This window comes from Silene latifolia, chromosome 9 (assembly GCF_048544455.1).
Source record: "Silene latifolia isolate original U9 population chromosome 9, ASM4854445v1, whole genome shotgun sequence".
Lineage (NCBI taxonomy): Eukaryota > Viridiplantae > Streptophyta > Magnoliopsida > Caryophyllales > Caryophyllaceae > Silene > Silene latifolia.
The window spans coordinates 209465649-209484793 of record NC_133534.1 but is presented as its reverse complement, the minus strand read 5'-3'; the positions used below and the strand labels follow the sequence as shown (position 1 = coordinate 209484793).

General features: G+C 36.1%; 1 long non-coding RNA gene and 1 pseudogene across 1 annotated transcript; both read left to right on the top strand.

Annotated features, from left to right (window-relative positions):
- Nucleotides 1-10721, top strand: part of LOC141600402 (6-phosphofructo-2-kinase/fructose-2,6-bisphosphatase-like) — a 101844-nt pseudogene extending 91123 nt beyond the window's left edge.
- A 5241-nt stretch (nucleotides 10722-15962) lies between these two features.
- On the top strand, nucleotides 15963-18627 carry LOC141600403 (uncharacterized). Its single transcript, XR_012524312.1, has 2 exons — nucleotides 15963-17012; nucleotides 18417-18627. It is a non-coding gene; the product is annotated as an uncharacterized LOC141600403 (long non-coding RNA).
- The last annotated feature ends 518 nt before the right edge of the window (nucleotides 18628-19145 follow it).

The window sequence follows — 19145 nt, the reverse complement described above, 5'->3', positions numbered from 1 at the left end:
AAAACTTTGGTCTTGTCGGAATTTGCATTTGACCTACGGTTTTAATTATTATCAAAAATCAAAGCAAACCGACTAAAAAATCCCGACTCAAACCCGCTCTTTCCTTTCTTTCTCTCCTTTCCCGCGGACCACACCCCCTTCCTTTCATTTTTCTGATTTTTTCCCTTCTATCATCTTCCTTAACATTCCAAATCACCATTTTTATACATTCAAGCTAGAAATCCTCATAACTTTTGCATTTCTTATCGGTTTTTCGCATAATTTATATTTCCGGAATCCTCTCGTCGAGATCTACAACTTGGTATAATTTAATTTCAGTTTTCTTGAAGTTGTTTTAAGACGAATTTTGGGTAAAATTCGGTATTTATGCTTATTTGTGTGTTTTTATTGTTTATTTAGGTGAAGAATTGGAGGACGAGTTCGGGGACTCGTATATTGTCGAGGATAGCGGCTAGTTGTTGTTAGGGTTTGGGTTTTGAGGTGCTAATTGCTCTTTTTCTAGCTTAAGGTAACATATTTCGAGTTACTCGACGAAAGATCGTCACAATCTTTGTTGTTTTTGGATGTTTTGTGATTTTGATTTGAGTAGTTAAATCCACATGATAATTTGGTTGCATGCATGGTTAATTTATGCCTTTTGTTAGTTTAAGTTAACAAAGTTGAATTGGGAACGATTAATTAGTGTTCAGACGATGTTATAATGAACAAAAATGGAAAAAAAAGAGAGGTGTAGGGGGGCGGCAGCAGGCCCGGCAGGCCCACGGCTGGCCCGGGTCGGCCGTTGCTTGTTTCGCGGTTTTCCATGCATTGTTCGTTTTATTCTCGCCTTCTATTAGCTAGTTTAGTCGATAAAGTCATGAGTATTGTCCCGTTCTAATTATGATTTCTGTTCATAATTAGTTAGTTCAGTTGATTAAAATATTCCGAGTAGTGTTTAGGGGTTTAACTTTGTTGTATTGGATTATGGTGTTAATCACAAAATGAAGAATGAAACAAAAGTTAAAAAAAATGGTGGAATCTTTTGTAAATGAGAGTGTCAACTAATATATTAAAGGATAATAAGTGGAATATGCACCTAATTTAGCTTTTGTCACAGTGATAAATAATGTTAGGATAGTTTATAAATTGAATACTTATTGAGGATATAGTTGGATTGTTTGCTGAATAGACATTTATATAGCCTTTCACATGATAGAATGTTAGCATTTAGGTTGGTAAGTTGGACTTCTTGTCCTCTTATGGTTAAGTGGGTGTCTTACTTGTCTTGTGTGATGTGGGCTAAAGTATTCAAGCTGGGACTAGCTGGGACTAGGTCCTAGGTGAGTATTTCGGCCTTCATCATAGATAGGTCTTTATAGTCTTTGACGAGTATATGTTCACTGCTTGATAGCCTTTGTGTTCCTGACTAGTGGATTTATATCCAAGTTGGGGCATGACCTCGTTACTTATTTTGTTAGTAAGTGGTCAGCTTAAGTACTAGCCAACCCTTTGGTGGACTCCTTAGGGTACTCACTTTGTTTTAGAAAAATTGTGGGTCTTGGGTGCGGTGGTGTGTATCCGCATGTCTAGGTCTCAAGGCAGATTTTAGGCTAGGGTTGTGTTGTGTCTTGGCCATGTTTTATTAATATTAACCGCTGAGCCAAGATACCGGTTCGATTACCTTCCCTACCTCGTGGTATAGACTCGAGTTACAAAGTGACTATTGACCGTGCTAAGAACTTATGCCTGTCTTTGATATATTGCCCTTTCTTGTATGGTGATTTTATGAATTGTAATAGGTGAGATGTAAGCCGGTTACAATTGATAAAGTTTGGATTACTGTTTGTTATATGTTTCACATGATAGTTTAGTTTGGTCAGTTTAGAGTTCACATGTTAGAATACATGATAAGTAAATGGTTTATTAAATTGTTTACATGTTTCATTACATGTTACATTAAATATGACGATTCGTGGCTGAGAGGACTCGAAGTTACTCCCCACTGAATTGTGGCTTTCGTGTTTGTATAAAATGCGATTGACAGGTTGTTGATGCTTTGTTGGGATCACAGACGAGCTAGTGAGCAAGGAACCTTGGACCTAGTTTTGGCTATTCTTATAGTAAACCTTTTAACTTTTGGTTTTGTATATAATTTGAAGGGACATATGTCTCCCTTTTCTATTTTTGGTTTGTATCATTCTATTTTCTTATTTCGCCATGGCATGTAAAGTAGTTCGTTAGCATTGCAGGTTTTGGCACCCGCCTCTTGGGAATGCTGGAAATGTTGTGATTGGTTTAGAAATTTTTTTGAAATTACAGGTTTTTGGCTAGTTGAACCAATTACAAACATATCCTACCAGTTTTTCTGTAGAATTTACGTAATTAGTTAAGGCTAGATTTAAGGGTGTCACAAAGAAACCCTAAGCCCCAAGTTCATATAATAAATTTCCCCGATTCATTTGCTTCTTACTCCTCAATTCAGAAACCAATCATAATCACATCCATTTAAAGTTCTTATAGTTTGTTTCCGTGTTTTATTTTTTGATGTTTTACTACTGTAATTGCGAGGTTCTCTGTTGAACTTTTTTGTTTCGATAGTATATCAGTGTTGGAAGTATCACAAAGTAGTGATTTTTTTATCTCCTGTAAATTGTCGACGGAGCAATTTGTTGGAGGTTGACCAGATGAGACCCCGTCTTAGCTGTGGCTGTATGAGGTTCAAAGATAGTTTGCAACTTGGTACTTCTGAGTAAATGGATGTGATTTTGATTGGTTTCATCATTGAATTGGTTTCTGAATGATAGGACATTAATTTTGTTAGGGAAATGAATTGAAGAGTGATAAGCAAATGGATTTGGGAATTTAGGGTTCCTCAATTGAATTGGTGTTACTTGGTTGATGAAATGGGGGTAATGAGGGCAATCTTGGTATTCCGCATAAATCGACACTTAACAAGTCGCGAAATAAGAAAAATCATACTCGGGCTCAAAATACGGAAAAGGCAAATACGTGGTGGTAATTTGTAAAAACACGTAAATATGTGGTGGTTATTTGTAATTTTTCCTAAATAATTTTAATATGAAATAAAACAGTCCAAAGAAAACATAAGATGAAATGCATGTCAATTATTTGACATGATAGTGAACCGAAACAAACCCGATTCGTCCTTCACCCGATGATGACATGACTCGTCAATGACATGATATGAACTGAGTTGACCTAAATTCGTTATCGGTGACCTGAATCTGTTATGATCTCACTTGCTTTGTTTTGACTCGTGAGCCGTTACGGACTTGAGTGATCCAATTGCCACCTCTAGTTCTGGAGTGATCTTCTATAAACTGCAAACTTCTTTCCTTTTACCTTTGTTAATCAGCCAGAGTGAACAGTTATCGTACCTTCAATCACCATACCACCAATTGCTTTCGTAGGTTCCAAAAATACGCAATAATCATTCAATAGCGTATTGGAACTGTTGTGTCACCAACCTTACTGAATTAATTATCTCCTACATATCCAATACACAATTGTTTTTAGAATAGAAAATATTCTACTAGTTCCAACCACATTTAGGTGATGCACAATGTCTATTCCTTCCAAATGTAGACGTATAACATATTTTGCTGTGGCCAATACTGAAATATAAAAGTTCATGTAGGATTAGAGGCTTAGTCTGCTATGTGACGATAAAAGTAGCTCTCCATGTGCCAAAAATGATTTCCAAATATGCCACAGGGAAAAACTGATTAAGCATGCAATCATAGATCCTTGAAACACATAAAATGTTCGAAAGAAAATGTTTGACATCTAATGCTGGTCACACAATTATTCATGTCTATTCTTTATACCATTAGTTTAACCTGTCTTTATTTTGTATCTTCAAAGTGACAGGCCGCAACTGCAATTGTGTAATTGGCCACTATAAGATCAGTAGAGAACTAGTTTGCAAGTTTGTTCTTTATAGAAATTTGATATGCTGTCTGCCTGAATGAAATAGATCTTCACATTGAAGTTTTGCTACTTGCATAATTTTTCCAAAGTCGTGTGCTTGTGTTTAGGACTTTCATTCTAGCATGTCATTTAATGTAATATCCTATTCCTCTTGCATCTCACATGAATCTATCTCATGCATGCCATAGTCTATAATTTTGCTCAGCATTGTTTGTAAACGGACCAGCTTTGAAACTCTTCTCTTTGAAGAAGGCTGATAGCCGAATAGGGACGGCAACGTTTGTAAATCAATGGTAGTGGAAGGCATAGCCTGACATAGCATATATATCATTTGTTTCTGTTTAAGGAATCCTATTGGACATTGTGCTATTTTTGAAGTCATCATATGCATCATCTGATGATATTGCATCATTTGCTATATATACAATAGTCTGCTAAATAACAAGGCCTTCTACTTTATTTGTCTAGTGATTCTGGAGAACTCTACTCGAAGAAGCTTGCCAACTTTGTAGAGAAGCGCCTGAACTCTGAGTGTGCGGCCTCTGTAAGCATCATATCTCTACATTCAAATTAACTGTCATAAATTGGACATTTCACTTTGTTACAGATGAACTGAATAGAGGCGGATGATTTCTTTTACACAATTGCAGTTATGGGTTACTTTTACCCTCTTTGAAAAAAGTGTTTCAAACCGCTACTACATATCTAGCTTTTTCAAGCCCATGAAGGCTTTTATCCTTGAAGTTTTTGAAAGCGTGGCTTTAATGCTTAGCTTTTCAAAACACAGTATAAACTATTAGATGCAAACTCTTCCAGAGTGGCAAAACATCGTCAATACGCCATACTTGGTGCTTCTTTTCCCTTATCTATGTGTGTGGATATGGGGGTGGTTGTTTGTATTTGTATGCTTTGAGGCCATGAGGGCCTCTGCTATTGAATGTGTATCTGTGATAACATTTGTTTTGTTTTTTGATGTGTGACGTTGAAAGTAAATGGTATGATACTATGATCTAAATGTTTGCGTGCCGGTTTGATGCAAAATCATGTGACGACACTAATACTGAAGATGCTAATGTCGTCTTTCATTTAGAAGATGAAACATGCGATGCAACATAAGCAATGGGCCTGATGCATCAAGGTACAAAGCAACCAATGTCAATGCTACAGATGGAGGCATAGTACGTGGTACGAGTGACACATGCCATGGAGCATGTTAGGCTAGCTAACCAGCATGTCGACAAGTCAGGATGCCTTTTTAATTCATGAATAATTTGGACTAATAAATAATTATATTAGGTATTATCCTAATAAGTCTAGGTAGTAGCCCGTGGAGAACAAGTTGTAGCCTAGACTCTAGGGTGTACCCATTAAAGTAGGCTCTAGGTGTCATGATGAGCCTAACTAGTAGGTCAAGGAGTGCAAGGCTAGTGATGTAGGGTCTGATCATATGTCTTGGAGAGGAGATCATATCTAGTTGGCAAGTACTTCTGTACGAGGAGATCATATCTAGTTGGCAAAAATATGAAATCAAAAATCAAAACTTGAGTTTTCTCTCAATTGTTCTTTTTTGTGAGCTGCAAACCTTATTGTGGTTTTTGTTGTATTCCGGTTGTGAATCAGGTGAGGAAATCCGAGTGCTAAAACACTTGCCCTTTTTATCTTGTTTTTTGTTGCACACGCTCAAAACAAGTAAAAAAAGCGCTAATGTTCACCCGTGTTACTGTTCACACGCTGAAATCGACTCGACTTTTTTGTTCGCGTAAGTACTACCACGGTTATTAAAGGCTATTTTAAATAACTAGCTGCATAAGGAAAATAATTCTTCATGTGCATCACTCGAGGTTTGGTGTGTCATGTCCCATGCAAGGTTTCTGTTTCTCACGTAGTCACCATTTTCGCGTGATTCTAGATTCCTTGATCACTCCTCTTAGCTCAGTACATAGGTTTCCTAACTTAGTTAGATGGCCACTTATCATGTATTCGCTCCCTTGATTCAGAAATTCTTTCTCTGTTCTGCACTGGAACGATTAATATAATTGTATTTGTCCTTGAGGTGCGAATTAAGAACTAAAACACTAGTATTGCTATCTATGTCCAGAGACAACTTCTATTTCCTAGTACAAAGTTGTGTCTTCTACTATCCTTTTATATCTAACTGATGAAACTGCTTGCTTAACCTCTATTTTTTTTTACTGACATGCAAAATATCTAGAATATTTTTTTTTCCGTTAATATATACCCTTTGATCACTGTATCCAGGTATGGACTAGCACTTTACAACGTTCTATTCTGACGGCTAATAGTATTGTTGGATTTCCAAAGGTAATTTATAATGATTAGCAGATAATTCTTGTGGTTCATTTCTGTTTTTCCTTCTGAAACGAGTTATGCAATTAGTTGTCAGACTGGGCCAGTAAGACTAACAAAACTAGCAGACTGATCGCAAAATGTTTGTTCATAGGTCCAATGACGTGCTCTTGATGAGATTAATGCTAGCGTATGTGATGGAATGACTTATGAGGAAAACAAGAAGAATATGCCTGATGAGTATGAGTATGTATCAAGTTTATTTTACTATAACAACTGAGTCGCTAAACTTGTAAATGCTACAATTTTTGTCTTCCTTACCTCTTGGGTTTTGTCATCTTATTTTGGATGAGATGAGGTCGCTTGTCTTTTAATCCTCTGTTTGCGAAAGGACTTGCAATCAAATCCTAGTTGTAACTATCGACATATCTCAATGGTTGACCCAAAATTTATAATGTTAATAGAGGATTATTAATTTCTTTTCCTAAAATCGCTTTTGTATAGAAATTAGTCATCGACAACTGTACTGTCAACTTCATAGTGTTTAATTCTATATTTGTTCTAAATTCTAATAATCCAGGTCACGCAAAAAGGATAAGCTTCGATATCGTTATCCTCGAGGAGAATCATATCTAGATGTTATTCAGAGGTTTGTGTTCTCATATTTTTCCTTCCCTCTCTTTCCTGTAGACTTGAGCATGTGTAGATTTCTTAGTTGTGGTTTTGCTATTTAAATTAATTTAGCCTTTTTGAGTAAACTTGTAAGACTATACTGTTTCATGTAGACTGGAGCCTGTTATCATTGAGCTTGAGCGCCAACGAGCACCTGTTGTTGTTGTTTCTCATCAGGTAACTTTATTTGTAGTATTCCTACAGATTTGTAGTTGTGTTTAGTGTTTACAGACTTCCAGTTACTAAGTCGATGTTCAAATCCATCTTTTATTGCAGGCAGTTTTGAGAGCATTGTATGCTTACTTTGCTGATAGGCCTTTACATGAGATACCACATGTTGAGGTAAGATGTGTCTGAGTTCATTAACTGTGCTGTTGTTTTGTTGGGTTCATTTTTGGTGTTGGTGGCGAATTTTTCTTCCTAGTCCCTTCACCTATGACCTACTTATGATATCAAATGAAGGAACCACATTAATGTTTGGTTGACATCATCAACTTTATCTAATTTTTTATTTGAGAGTCGAACACAGGTAGAGCTTATCATTTTATCAGATTTTTGGTAGGTTCGATCATAATGGCTGAAGAGGATATTAGTTGTAACACTTTTTAGGGTACCGAGTTTGGGGAGGGGAGAGGTGACCATAAAGAGAGGGGAGAAGAGGAAACAATAGAGAACCCACAAAGAGTATAAAATAGTATAAATAGAAGATAGTTTTCCTTCAAATGTATGTATCTTTTTATTTCTGGACGCATCTGTTTACATCTCCGTATAGGTTACTTAAATATTATTGAGCTTTTAATTAGTATCAAAAAGCATATTGTTGTGAACTATGATAAATTGGACTCGAACTTCATTATGCACATCATTTACAAGGCTAAGAACTCCCAAAGTGACCCCAAGCCTGGACATGGGGAACTCCAACCTTACCACCAGCCTTGGTTAAAATATCAGCTATAGCTAGAACTCAGATGGGCGATGGACAAGCCTTACGTCCCTTTCTTGCTGGGCGGCAAGAAGTGCATATAACCTCACTTTCATATACTGTCTTGCTGAAGCAAAGTGGATTGAGAGCGATGGCAATTGTGGACATGTTATCCACTAGAACATTGTAGCTCTGCTTGTTGCTTATGCCGTCCTTGGGCATATTACTTGATTGACTGTTGTATACTCGATCGAGCTACATTATATTGCTTCTTTGAGTTCCATGAAAACACTCTCTACTCAAAGGAAAATGTATACTCTAAGGTACATTTCATAATTCATATCAATTGAAGTAGTAGGCTAGCTATCGAGTTGAAGCAATATTGGTAAAAGACTCGACACTCTAAGTACTCCCTCCGTCCCGGTCAATTGTTGTCCTTTGGTTTTGGCATAAAGACCAAGGAAAGAGGAGATGACCAATAACTAAATGACAAGTGGAACAAATTGAATGAGAATGATCAAATTACTCATCAAGTTCATTCTTAAAATAGAAAGGACAACAAATGACTGAGACACCCAAAAATGGAAAAGAACAACAAATGACCGGGACAGAGGGAGTAACTTTTATATATATGAGAACTTGCTTTGAGGTACCCCAACTCGTGAATATTGATAACAAGCTTGTCGCCTCTAATGTAGAGTAAACTTCCAACCAAGCTTCTATAATACCTAAAATCAATTCCCTTAATCTATCATCTTTAGATAATTTTTCATTTAGAGGGCTTGGCATGCCCTATCTTGAATTATTTGAAGATACCCGAACATACTCTATTTGGGATATGAATCCCTATCTTCGGCTTGATGGACATGTCCAGGGAAAAAACAATTCATTATGTCCAAATCCTCGGTTATTTTTTAAGATGGTTTAGTGGTTTGAATGCCTTCTTGTTGTTCATCGTTACTCCACTACCTCCCATATTGCATTTGCTCGTAAAAAAGGATTTATTTAAACGCATAGATAGTCGTAGTTTTTGCTTCAAAACATTGGAGGGCCGATTTTGATAGTGTGTTTGATTTGGAAGTCGTATTTTATGTGTGTTCCTTGAGATCATCTTTGTGGCTGTGATTATGACTTGTTGGAGTATATAAGAATGAGGGAAGAAGTGAATATAGAAAATGAAGTTTAGTTGATTAGTTAAAAGGTTTGTTGTGGTTGTGGAAAATACAATGCTGAAACTTCAGCCACTAGCCCTCTAGGATTATTCTAGAGCTCTGGAACTTTAAAGAATTTATGTATGAGGAGTTTCATCTCGTAATATTTCTGTTCATTTTCAATTTGGCATTTGTGTGATTCTCATTCTAACAGGTTATGATAAATTCAAAAGAGTCGTTTTGAAATCAGATTTTATGTATGAGGTTATTTGTTGCCTCTTGAAATATGTATATTAGTAGAAGAATATGATGTTGCTAAAAGTAGAGGGAGGATGAGGAGGAAGAATAGTAACGTGAAAGAGATCGGACCTTAAGTAGAGATTTGAACGGATAGTTTCCGCAACACTATCTTTTGGCCAATATGTTGCTGATGCTAGTTTTGTTTACTTATGTTTGTTCGAGATAGTTTCATGGCCATTGTTAATTCCTAACTTTCATGATTTCACGATTGTGTCATAGCTAGGTGGTACACCTCCTTCATATTTTGGTTGGAAATTTCGCTGTTTTGGTTCCCTTTGTTTGGAAACAAAATAGGCGAAGAGGGAAGGGGAGGAGAGAGAGGGAAGGGAAGGGAAAGGAAGCAATGTCATTTTCCTTCACATTTTTCTTATGTCCGAAGAATATAATTTGGCTTATAGGAGAGAAATGAAGGGATTTGTAGTGACTCTCCGTTTCCTCATTCTCAATTGATAACTAAACAAATGAAATCGATGCCCTACCTTCCATTGAAACAAAGGGCTGATGTTTCTAGATCTGTGTATCTATGCCATTGGACCAAACCGGTACCGGGAATCTCAACTGCGCCACATTTTTCAAGTGTGTGGTTGTCTCTTCACGACATGTGAGGTGCCGTTTAACTTCATTACTTGTAAGTTGATCTTACAATCACACTGAACGAGCTCCCTTTTTATCAAGGGATGATTTTCACCCGATCTATGGATGACACTTTGGCCTTTGCATTGTAGATTGGTAGCAAGTACTAATTGGGTTTTGAATTTTAGTTTCTTGGAAGTTGTTCTGTGTCAAAACTCAGAAGGAATGGAGGTATCCGGTGTAATGAGAGATATATTGGTTTTAGGAAGGAAGTGAAGGCTCTTAAGCATTTGGTAGTAGTAATCCTTGTTTGCTAACCAAGAGTTCCTCCACTAAATTGATTTCTTCCACTTCCAACCACGATAAGGGATTTACGGAAGACGATAAACAATGCGGTAGTGAGGAGAAAGAAAAACTGAGCCTCAATCCTAACATGACTCAATCTTGGTCGATCATCACATCTTAATCTGGACTCAATCCCTTTGGTAGTGGTTAATTGTGGTGGTGTGTATTTTCTGGCTCAAAATCTTACTGGTGTAATGCAACTCATGTAGGTACCTCTTCATACAATTATAGAGATACAGATGGGAGTGAGCGGTGTACAGGAAAAACGATACAAGCTTATGGATTGATGCGCATAGGCTCAAAAACGTCACAAATTCTCACGGCTTTAGACGGATAGTATCCGTCTACAATGAGACGGATTGGAAAAACTTATACTGATACAATCTGCTGTCCTAAATTAATTGGAACGGTTGGAGGAATAATATTCAAATTGTTTGTATAAGCAAATTTATATACTTACTACTGTACAAACTATGAAGGACAAATTTTGTTGTACGGTTTGATTTACCAAATTTCTGTTAGCTGACAGTGTTCAAGAATGATGAAGACCCTAGTAGTTTTGAAGTAAGATCAGCATCTTATTTTAGGATATCATTTATTTAGGGTTGGCATAAATTCACGGGCTTTTTGTACTAAGCCGCAGAATTTGTTTGCTGTTTGACATTTCTGCCCTTGACTTCTCTTGGACTGACTTGGAGCATTAAAGTCAACAGCATGTTGTACTTACGTCATACACGCTACTCCATGGTTGTTAGCTCTATTAATAACAAAAAATGACTTTTGTATAAAAGCTTTAGAATAATTAATATTAATTAAAAGATTACACAACTAATCTTTATTAAGTTCAAATTAATTAAATAATTAAATAACTTGTACTCTAAATATTAGTGCTAAATTAAATAATTAAATAACTTGTACTCTAAATCTTAGTGCTAATTAAGTGTATGTGGTGGTGGTGGTAGTTGTAACACCCCGTATTTTATTAAGTTGGATAAAATTCTTTTAATTGCTATTTTGAATTTAATTACATCATTTAACGATTTATATATATATGCTTAGCTAATTAATTAATTTCATCATAATTCGATAAGTTAATTTTAATAATCATTAATAAGTTTATTTAAAGTTAGTTCGAGTTTATTGAAATTAGTTCGAGTTTATTTATTTAATAATTTCCGTTTCTTTACGAGTCCTTATGAAAGTTGTTTTAAGTGAACCCGAGATGGATTTTGGGAACAAAACCGTCCAATTAGCTATTTTGAGCCGTGTCCATAAATTGTTTTGACGCTAGTTTGGCTTATATAAAATATAATTAAATTAATTTCCGTCTCATATTTTATATAAAGATAATTCGTTAATATCGTCCTTTCACATAATTTTTAGGTGCCTCATATGTGGTTGAAGATGAAGAGTAATTTTGGGTTTTAGAAGCTTTCTCAAGTTATTACTTGTCTCTTTGCTAGCGTAAAGTAACTATTCCGAGTTACTCGACGAATTAATGTCACATTAGTAGTAAATGTGGTGCTTGTTGTTTGTTAAGTGTTTAGGTGATTGATAATGTGTTACTTTCGTTTTTCACATGATAGAAATTGGAAATAGCATGAGAATGATATTGTGATAGATTTTGTGATTTGGGCCAAAGTAGGCAAAGACTCGAGTGGGCCGATTGACCAAACGAGTTTGGTCAAACTAGGTTTAAACCGTCGACCTCGATTTAACCGATGACCCGTCGCGGGACTCGGGTCGAGGGTTTGTCTTTGAGGTGAGATTGGATGTTTTATGTTGATGCCTTAATATTTGTGGTTATCATTTCACATGTTGGTTGTTGGATGAATTGGTTGCCTTATACTTGAGTCTTCTTGCCTTGTTGCCATTTTAGCTTGTTCTCATGAATTATGAGATTAATGGTTAGCCGAATTTGGATTATTATTGATATTGGAGATATTGTTGGATTGTCTCTTTGAATAGACATTTATATAGCTTTTCACATGATAGAATGTTAGCATTTATGTTGGTAAGTTGGACTCTTTGCCTCTCTTCCTCGTTAATTGGGTGTCCTACTTGTCTTGTGTGGTGTGGGCTAAAGTATTCAAGTCGGGACTAGCCGGGACTAGGTCCTAGGTGAGTATTTCGGCCTTCATCATAGATAGGCCATTATAGTCTTTGACGAGTATATGTTCACTGCTTGATAGCCTCTGTGTTCCTGACTTGGTGGGATTATATCCAAGTTGGGGCATGACCTCGTTACTTATTTTGATAGTAAGTGGTCAGCTTAAGTACTAGCCAACCCTTTGGTGGACTCCTTAGGGTACTCACTTTGCTTTAGAAAAATTGTGGGTCTTGGGTGCGGTGGTGTGTATCCGCATGTCTAGGTCTGCGCAGATTTTAGGCTAGGGTTGTGTTGTATCTTGGCCATGTTTTGATAGAACCTCGAGCCAAGATACCGGTTCGATTACCTTCCCTACCTCGTGGTATAGACTCGAGTTCTGAGTGACTATTGACGAGACTAAGAACTTATGCCTGTCTTTGATATATTGCCCTTTCTTGTTTGATGATTCTATGAATCATAGAAGGTGAGATGCAAGCCGGCTATGGTTGATAGAGTTTGGATTCCTGGATGTTATGTGATTCACATGATAGTGTAGTATGAGTCGGTCTAGTATTCACATGCTAGGACTATGTGGCGTTATATTGTTGTTCACATGATAAACACGATTGTCTAGCATCTATATGCTAAGGCATTGTGTGATTCGTATTCATATTCTTATGTTTACATGTTATATTAATTATGACATTTCGTGGCTGGGAGAACTCGGAGTTACTCCCCACTGACTGTGGCTTTCGTATTTGTATAAAATGCGAATGACAGGTAGGTGATGCATATATGGGGTACATGGACGAGCTAGCGAGCAAAGTAACATTGGAACCTAGATTGGCTTTATTTTATTGTGACCCTTAAACACTTTTTATGTCACATACATTTTAGGGACATATGTCTCACTCTTTACATTTGGTTGTATAATTTGCTATTCGCGACTTTAGCGATATTTCATTCATGAGATTTATTTTGGACCTTGCATGTTTGACACCTTCCCATTTGGATATCTTTATAACAGGTTCAGGTTTTAAAAATTACAGGTTTTTACCCAAATGAACCTATTACAAACATATCCATGCAGTTTTATTCTAGAATTACGTGTTTATTTTTTTCCGCAATAAATGAGGGTGTCACAGTTGGTATCAGAGCATATTTGCTCCCGACGCACGTTTGTGCACCCCAATATAAATAACTTGACCTTAAGATAACAAACTTGAGAGATGGGTAGGATGGGTAGACTTAGGACTTTATGTTGTAGTCTCTTTGTGTTTGCTCTTTGTTAGGTACTAACCTGTTTGTTGATTGTCATTTAATAATTGTTGCGTTCTTGAATCAATGACCGTGAGCTTATCTATAGCTAATGGAGTTATTACCCTTATTATAAAAAAAAAAAATTTTGAACTAAAGGTTTTGAAAATATTTTAATGTTTTTCACTGGTTTTAACGTTAATTAGTGTTAAAGCTTGTTATTGGAGACGTCTGATAATTAGTTTTATCATTTGTTGGTGTAAAAATGTATTTTTATGTCTTTGAATTGGAATATTGATGTTCTTGAGTGATCGCCAAGAGTATCTCCGTTCCATTGAAAGGACACTTATATTTTAAGAAGATCAAGATTTAGTGCCTATTCTTTGAGGATTGAAGATTTGTTCAACCTTTGAAGAATGCTTCTACTTCCTTGAAGATGTTTCTCGTTCTTTTTGTATCTCGCCTTATTCTTAATCTCTTGGTGCTTATCCTCCTTCTAAACTCCCTTCTGTTTTACTTTAAAAGTCACTCTTGTATTTCCTAACTTGTCATTTGTTCCTTGCTTATCTTTCCTTAACGTCTTTTGATAATACTATTTCTTTCGAGAAATGTTGACCTTGGTTGGAAATTATGACCTTTGAAGGGATTGTTTGTGCTTGAACCTTTCCTGGTTTTGAGAGGATTTGATGTTGGAAAGACTTAGGTAGTGTGATGAGACATACTTGATGATTCTTATACCTATAGATCCTTGATAAAGTGAGTACGTTGGATTGGTGGATTTTGTGTGTCAAGTGTGAGTTGCATTGGTTACTAAGGTTATGGAACATGGCATTGTTGTTTATGTTTGGGATACTAGTGCTTAGTACTTGACTTAAAATGGATGAAACCAATGGTGGGTTTGAGGATATAGGATTGACTAGGTAAGTCGAGTTGTGATTGGCTTCCATAATCACTTTGGACATGAGAGTTTGATAATGTGTATGACCATATGAGAAAAGCTAATGGTGGGATTATTAGTTGGTTTTAGTGAGTGATATTGATTACTATTTGAGGTATGGTATGAGAGTGAGAGTAAGCTACATTATTGGGAAGTTTCAAAGACTTGTTTTAATAACTAGAAAGGGTAACGGTATGGTTGACACCAATTGTTAGGTTAAAGAACATAGTTTCAATTTATGGTTTTATGAACTTTGAGGTGATGAAGTGTTGTTACAATTAAGACCTTGTTTCTTGGGAATTTGATGGTAAGTAAGTGTTAGGATGTCAAATTTGAAAGAATACTCCTTGGGATGTTGATGACCATAATGGATTGGTGATGTGATTTGGTATTAGTTGGCTCTTGAGAGTTCTTGAGTTGAGAGAGTCTTAGTATTGAGAAGAATTTGTTAACCCTATAGTTTTATAGACCTTGAGGTCGCATTGAGTACTTGAGATGATGGGATGATGTCGTAGCCGAGTGTAGCCGAGTGTAGTTCCGCTTTTGGGAATCCTTGATAAGTAAAAGGATAGAGAAACTTGAGATCCTATTGATTTTTCAGATTTTGGGGTTGGTATGTTACTACCTTGTTTTGAAATGAGAACCTTGTGGAATATTTGAGGAACCTTCTCTTGGAGTTTAGAGCTTGGTATTGGGATTCTTGATTGAAGGTTTATTTTTTTTAAGGAACCCATAGTTGACACTAGTTGGATACGAATATAACTTTGTCGGAAACCTTGACCTTAGGCTTGTGAAAGTTGTTTCTGGATGTTTGAGGATTTGGAGCGATGAGATCACACTTATAGTGGAGTACCTTGTTTTAGGGAATAGATTAGGATGAGGTAACATAAGCGATTGAGGAAACCCTTGGGAGTGATGACATTGTTGTTTGAGATTTGAGTATCTGGCGTTTCCTTGTTGTCTAATTTCCCTTTCTCCTTGATCATAAGCGTTACCGTTCATACCTCATTTCCTCGCTTCATCTTGCTCCTCCTTTAAGTTTGACACTCGTATCTTGTGAAACTCTATCTTTGACAACCTTGTAATTTTGACTTCAATTTCTACCCTATGAAATTCATTATAGCTCTCTTGTTGCTTAAGTTTGAGCTCTCTTAACATACTTTGTTTCTATGCTATCTAAGTTACTTTCCTTTTTGTACAACTTCTAAACTTTCAAGCTACCAGTTTCGATTCATTCTTAAAAGGTTATGTCACTTCTGCAAACCTAACCTATTTTTAAAGATATGAAAATAAAAATTTGATTTAGTTCCCTATTCCTTCCTTGAATATAAACTCATTTATCGTAATTTTAATTACTAGACCCGAGATTTCGTTAAGTTTTGTCCAATTTCTGTTAACTTTGATCTATTTATGACTTCTTTGTCAAAGTTTAATGTTACACTTTCGTGGATTTGACCCCAATTGGGTTTAAAAGTGAAACCTTTATTTCTATTTTGGCTTTTTGCAAAAGAAAATTTGAGTAGATTACCTTTTCTTTTGATTTTAACGTTGATCGGACGTTAGAACTCGTTATTAGAAACGTTTAATAACTTGTTCTACTCTTGTCGACGAGTGATTTTCGGTTTTAAATTTGTCTTTGACTTGGAAGGTTAGCGTTCTTGTGTGTACAACAAGAGCAATTTCGTTCCATGAATGAGACTTATACTTTTGAAAACTTTTCATTAATGTTTCTGAAAGTATTTTGATTTTCGATTTATACAAATGATTTGCCTTTGACCTTATCTTGGATTTGGAATGTGATGTTCTTGAATGCGCAACGAGAGCACTTCCGTTCCTTTGATGAGAATCTGGTTCTGTCGGAAAATTTTATTTGAAACTTTTGAAAGAATTTTGATTCTTACGATAAGTTACCTTTTAAATGTTTTGGTTACCGATTCCATATTCCAATTTTAGTTTTATTTTTATAACCTTTCATTTATACTTTCAAGTTTCGAGGACGAAACTTTTTAAAAGATGGGGTGATTGTAACACCCCGTATTTTATTAAGTTGGATAAAATTCTTTTAATTGCTATTTTGAATTTAATTACATCATTTAACGATTTATATATATATGCTTAGCTAATTAATTAATTTCATCATAATTCGATAAGTTAATTTTAATAATCATTAATAAGTTTATTTAAAGTTAGTTCGAGTTTATTGAAATTAGTTCGAGTTTATTTATTTAATAATTTCCGTTTCTTTACGAGTCCTTATGAAAGTTGTTTTAAGTGAACCCGAGATGGATTTTGGGAACAAAACCGTCCAATTAGCTATTTTGAGCCGTGTCCATAAATTGTTTTGACGCTAGTTTGGCTTATATAAAATATAATTAAATTAATTTCCGTCTCATATTTTATATAAAGATAATTCGTTAATATCGTCCTTTCACATAATTTTTAGGTGCCTCATATGTGGTTGAAGATGAAGAGTAATTTTGGGTTTTAGAAGCTTTCTCAAGTTATTACTTGTCTCTTTGCTAGCGTAAGGTAACTATTCCGAGTTACTCGACGAATTAATGTCACATTAGTAGTAAATGTGGTGCTTGTTGTTTGTTAAGTGTTTAGGTGATTGATAATGTGTTACTTTCGTTTTTCACATGATAGAAATTGGAAATAGCATGAGAATGATATTGTGATAGATTTTGTGATTTGGGCCAAAGTAGGCAAAGACTACGAAGTGGGCCGGATTGACCAACGAGTTTGGTCAAACTAGGTTTAAACCGGTCAGCCTCGATTTAACCGATGACCCGTCGCGGGACTCGGGTCGAGGGTTTGTCTTTGAGGTGAGATTGGATGTTTTATGTTGATGCCTTAATATTTGTGGTTATCATTTCACATGTTGGTTGTTGGATGAATTGGTTGCCTTATACTTTAGTCTTCTTGCCTTGTTGCCATTTTAGCTTGTTCTCATGAATTATGAGATTAATGGTTAGCTGGAATTTGGATTATTATTGATATTGGAGATATTGTTGGATTGTCTGCTGAATAGACATTTATATAGCTTTTCACATGATAGAATGTTAGCATTTATGTTGGTAAGTTGGACTCTTTGCCTCTCTTCTGGTTAATTGGGTGTCCTACTTGTCTTGTGTGGTGTGGGCTAAAGTATTCAAGCTGGGACTAGCTGGGACTAGGTCCTAGGTGAGTATTTCGGCCTTCATCATAGATAGCCCATTATAGTCTTTGACGAGTATATGTTCACTGCTTGATAGCCTCTGTGTTCCTGACTTGGTGGGATTATATCCAAGTTGGGGCATGACCTCGTTACTTATTTTGATAGTAAGTGGTCAGCTTAAGTACTAGCCAACCCTTTGGTGGACTCCTTAGGGTACTCACGTTGTTTTAGAAAAATTGTGGGTCTTGGGTGCGGTGGTGTGTATCCGCATGTCTAGGTCTGCGCAGATTTTAGGCTAGGGTTGTGTTGTGTCTTGGCCATGTTTTGATAGAACCTCTGAGCCAAGATACCGGTTCGATTACCTTCCCTACCTCGTGGTATAGACTCGAGTTACAGAGTGACTATTGACGGGACTAAGAACTTATGCCTGTCTATGATACATTGCCCTTTCTTGTTTGATGATTCTATGAATCATAGAAGGTGAGATGCAAGCCGGCTATGGTTGATAGAGTTTGGATTCCTGGATGTTATGTGATTCACATGATAGTGTAGTATGAGTCGGTCTAGTATTCACATGCTAGGACTATGTGGCGTTATATTGTTGTTCACATGATAAGCATGATTGTCTAGCATCTATATGCTAAGGCATTGTGTGATTCGTATTCATATTCTTATGTTTACATGTTATATTAATTATGACATTTCGTGGCTGGGAGAACTCGGAGTTACTCCCCACTGACCGTGGCTTTCGTATTTGTATAAAATGCGAATGACAGGTAGGTGATGCATATATGGGGTACATGGACGAGCTAGCGAGCAAAGTAACCTTGGAAACTAGATTGGCTTTATTTTATTGTGACCCTTAAACACTTTTTATGTCACATACATTTTAGGGACATATGTCTCCCTCTTTACATTTGGTTGTATAATTTGCTATTCGCGACTTTAGCGATATTTCATTCATGAGATTTATTTTGGACCTTGCATGTTTGACACCTTCCCATTTGGATATCTTTATAACAGGTTCAGGTTTTAAAAATTACAGGTTTTTACCCAAATGAACCTATTACAAACATATCCATGCAGTTTTATTCTAGAATTACGTGTTTATTTTTTTCCGCAATAAATGAGGGTGTCACAGTAGTGGTAGTGGTGGTAGTAATAGTAGTGGTAGTAGTACTCTTGACTAGTACTACTACTAGTAGTAGTATTAGTATTAAGGTTAATAGTATTAGTAGTAGTAGTAGTAGTAGTAGTAGTATTAGTATTACTACTACTATTAATACTACTATTAGTATTAGTATTAGCATTAGCATTAGCATTTGGATCATATGATAATGGCACCAGCGTGAGAACGGTAAGAACGGCTGTCAACCGTTCGATCTACTCTGACGGATTCTAATTTAACGGCCTAGATCACGTGCTTCTCTCTTTCTTTTCCTGTCTTTCTCTATTTTTTACGATTTCAATACTTTCTTTTCCTGTCTCTCTCCATTTCTTTAAAC